Source organism: Dipodomys merriami, unplaced genomic scaffold, assembly GCF_024711535.1.
Source record: "Dipodomys merriami isolate MVZ:Mamm:240054 unplaced genomic scaffold, mDipMer1.0.p SCAF_3537, whole genome shotgun sequence".
Classification (NCBI taxonomy): domain Eukaryota; kingdom Metazoa; phylum Chordata; class Mammalia; order Rodentia; family Heteromyidae; genus Dipodomys; species Dipodomys merriami.
In genome coordinates, this window is record NW_027205090.1 from 13,193 (window position 1) to 17,628 (window position 4,436).

General features: G+C 44.8%; 1 pseudogene; it reads right to left on the minus strand.

Moving 5' to 3' along the window:
* Positions 1–206: 206 nt before the first annotated feature.
* Positions 207–1,328, minus strand: LOC138804054 (heterogeneous nuclear ribonucleoprotein A3-like; annotated as a pseudogene).
* Between the last annotated feature and the right edge of the window lie 3,108 nt (positions 1,329–4,436).

Below are 4,436 nucleotides of genomic sequence, written 5' to 3' on the forward strand. Positions count from 1 at the left end.
TGTGGTTATGACAGTCCTGAACAAGAAGGGTTTCCTGTTTAAGCTGCAGTAACTTTTCTGACTATGGATCATTGTTCCTTCTGTGGCAGATTTTTACAGTTCCTTTAATGCATTTGGGACGACTGTCTCAAAATAAACTGCAGCTTTCCTGACAACTCCTCGCTCTCTCTCTCCTGCTAAGAACTGTAGCCTTTTTTTCTGTTGTTTTAAAATCTTCTACTACCATATCCACCACTTCCACCACCAGATCCATAACCACCACCATATGGACTGCCAGAGCTTCTTCCACCAAAACTGTCCCCTTTCATGGGTCCATAATTTGATTGCTGTTGTCCACTGTAATTTCCAAAATCATTATAGTTACCACCACCAAAATTTCCTCCTTCATTGTAACCATCATATCCTCCTCCACCACCCCCATATCCTCCACCTTGGTTTCCATAACCTGGTCCACCACCACCATAGCCTCCTCTACTACTATAACCAGGACGGCCACCATAGTTGCCACCATCACCTCCAAATACATTGTATCCACCATCACCTCCTCCATAGCTACCTCTGCTGCCACCACCTCCACCACCATAGCCTCTTCTTCCACCAAAGTTTCCATCACATCCAAAATTATCTCCACCACCTCCAAAGTTTCCTCCACGACCCATAATGTTGCCAGATCCACCTCTACGACCTCTTTGTGATCCAGCAGACTGCATCTCTTGTTTAGAAAGGGCCTTTTATACTTCACAATAATGCCCATTAATAGTGTGGTATTTCTGAACAACAATTTTATCAACTGTATCATGATCATCAAAAGTTACAAAAGCAAATCCTCTCTTTTTTCCACTCTGCCGGTCTTCCATAACTTCTATGGTTTCAATCTTGCCATATTTTTCAAAGTAGTCTCTCAAATTATATTCTTCTGTATCTTCTTTAATACCACCAACAAAAATTTTCTTCACTGTTAGATGGGCTCCTGGCTTCACAGAATCCTCTCTAGAAACCTCTCTCTTTGGTTCCACAACACGTCCATCAACCTTGTGGGGTCTAGCACACATGGCTGCATCATCTCTTCAACACAAGAATAAGTCACAAAACCGAAGCCCCTGGAACGTTTTGTCTGAGGATCTCTCATTAACACACAATCTGTGAGTGTGCCCCATTTCTCAGAATGTTCTCTTAAACTATCATCTTTAGTTTTGAAGCTCAGACCACTAATAAACAGCTTCCGCAGCTGCTCTGGTTCCTTTGGATCATGGCCTTCCTCCCCCCAGTGACAGCAGCGACGGCCAGAGTCGGGCTGGGGGCGACCCGGGCGGCGGTTTTACCTCCATTTTGAGATCGGACCGGCCTCTTCCAACTCGAGTTCAATATGATACCGAGAGGAAGAGGCCAAGGGTGCATAATTTTGAAACGTATTTTGAAAGGGTATAAATTTGATTGAAAGAGATGGTTTGCAGCTATGAAAATTGAACAAGGAAGCATGTTGAAATTGTTTTGGGAAGGTAGGAAGGGGAGAAGGGGGAAAGGAAATTGATATAAGGGGTGAGATTGATTGGGACAAATTTTAAACATGTCTGGAAATGTAGCAGGTGTGAGCAACTGGTACCCTGCTCCTTTTTATTTGTATATGAAATTACTCTCCCTTCAAGAATGCTGATACAGTTAATTCCCCTTATTTGTTTGTATGAGCTTTCTTCTTTTATGTATGTATGGTACCAGGGTTTGAGCCTAGGGCGTAAGGTTTGCAAAGTGGTGCTCTATGGCTTAAGCCACAACCCAGCACTGATGCATGTAATTTTAAAGACATTTTTACATGTAGCTATTACAGCCTTGACACTGAAGACTTTACCTGCTCATGGAGAGTTCTCCATTAGACCTCCCTTGTACTGGATCCTCTTTATACATTCGTGTTCCGTAGAAATACCAGTAGAGTGCCCCTGAATTGTCTTCCCCTAGAGGTTCTACACGGAGACTGTCTGCATCCAGACCCTTAGCAGAAAAGGAAGGAGGGTTGGGGAAAACAATGAACTAAATAAATGGAAGAAAACTTCAATACACGAACCTATCACCTGTTTCAAAATGCCAAGTACAGGATATCATTTTTCCATCTGGGCAGATAAAACACAGAATGGGATGGGGGTACCTTCTTTGAAGAACAAGATATAGAAATGCTTGAAATGTTCCCTACCCCAACCACGGCTCCCACCCGTCCAAAAACGGAGAATTACAATGAATGGTCTGACTACCTGGCTTAGATTTACTTTATACGTACACAAAAGGTAGTGGGTAGGATAAGATGCTCTAAGGTTCTGTCCCATGTAATCCACTATGGCAGCTCAGTCAGAACCCACAGCAACATTCTGCTCCAGCTGAGACTCCCAATTTACCCCAGGGCCTGACCTAGGCTGGAGTCCTGAACGAAGACTACTTCTAAATGACATGACCAAGAAAGGACTAGAAGTCATCACCAGGTCTAATCCTCTATGATCCGGACACCTGCCAGCCGGGCATCCGTGGCTCATGTCTGTCATCCCAGCTACTCAGGAGGCTGAGGTCTGAGGATCACGACTCAAAGCCTGCCCAGGCAGGAAAGGCCATGAGCCTCTTTATCTCCAATTAACGACCAAAAAGCCAGAAGTGGAACTGTGGCTCAAGTAGTAAAGCATTAACCTTGAGCAAAACAAAAACAAAACAAAAAAGGCTCAGGGACAATGTCCAGGCCCTAGTTCAAATTCCTACCACACCCCCCCTAAAAAGGTCCAAGAGCTCTTACGTCTAACTAACCACTAAGTGATAGAAGCAGCACTGTGGCTCAAGTGGTAGAGAACTAGCCTTGAGCAAAAAAGCTCAGGGACAGTGTCTAGGCTCTGATTTCAAAGCTCCATTCTCAACTACTGGGTTTTTACTGCACTAGAGAATGGGCTTTCAGGGAAGCACCTTGAGTAGATCGAAGACATCATCTGCATCAAGCCGGTAATCACAGAGGCGGTGCAGAATCTCCACACGGGTACGGAAGAGGCAGGTCTTGGAAACTGTCTTCTCTCAGGGGGTTGGGTTTCCCCTCCTCAAGCTCCCAGCGATAGTTGATAATGTCTTCCAGGTAGCTGTGGAATGTCTGAGGCCTATCCATAAGGCCCAGACAAAAATACATGAATGTACACAAAGCTGTGGCTTGAGAGCTGACAAACTTATCAACGGCAACAAGGAGGATCTGACGGTCTTGGCTGCTTTATGTATTAGACCAACTACATGAAGTTCCAAAGAAGATAAACGTGTCCTAAGAGCTCCCCACGGAGAACTCTTAAAACACTGGCAGCAGCACACGCAAGTCAACAGCAAACTACGAAGTGGAGACAACTGTCTAATCTTTTGCTCATCCTATTTATTTATTTATGCATGCATGCGTGCATGCGTACATGTGTACATGCCAGGCCTGGGGATTGAAATCAGGGCCTAGGCATGGTCCCGGAACAACTTCTGCTCAAGGGTAGTGCTCTACCACTTGAGCCACAGTGCCATTTCTGGCCTTTTCTGTGTATGTGGTACTAAGGAATCGAAATGCATGCTAGGCAAGCACTCTACAACTGAGCCACATTCCCAGCCTCCATATACTCTTAAAGATCCATTTTCTCTTTACTTTCCTATTCAAAATATTAGGAAAGACCACTGACTCTAAGTCAGTATTGCGTGAATAAAGAGACAAAGACCTACTTGAAGTTACCTGTTTCTTATAGCAAAGAAACCAAGACAGAACAGTAGAAAGAGAATGAAAACAAGGATGAGTCAACTGCTTTCTAACACCCAAGGTTAGCCCCTTGATAGAAGTCAGCAAAGAGCTCTTCAGCCAGCTTCAGACAGAAGACACCTCCCTTCTATTGGCCAGCCCACAGACAGAGGCAGAGGGCTGGGGTACTGACTGCTTTTAAGGGTCAGCGGGCTGGAACTGGCAGAATTCATGACTAGGCAAAGCAACTGATTTAACAGCTGCAATGTGTTTGGGATATCATAGAAAACAGGCAGCTACTGACCTCTTAGAAGCACATGTCAGGGACATGAAAAGGTGTCCAGTCTCCTTACTAAGGAAAAGAACCATACATAATGCAGACTAAGTGAAAAGTAGAATCGCCTCATTCCACACGCTTCAAGCATTTGTGAGGCTTAACTAATGCATGCACATGATTGATGAGGCAATATTTAGCAGGAGTTCTTGTAAATCAGCAAGTGAAGAGGTTGTATAAGATAATCTGAGGCCTGGGGTAGAGCGCAGCAGTGCACCATCCCCAGTACTGGAGCCACAGCCACTGACTGACAGTGTCTATCCTTTATTTGTGTGGGTAGATGTGAATCCTGAGGCTTGAACTCAGGACCTGGGGGTGCTGTCCTTGAGCTTTTTTGCTCAAAGCTAGGGCTCTACCACTTGATCCACAGTTCCACTTCTG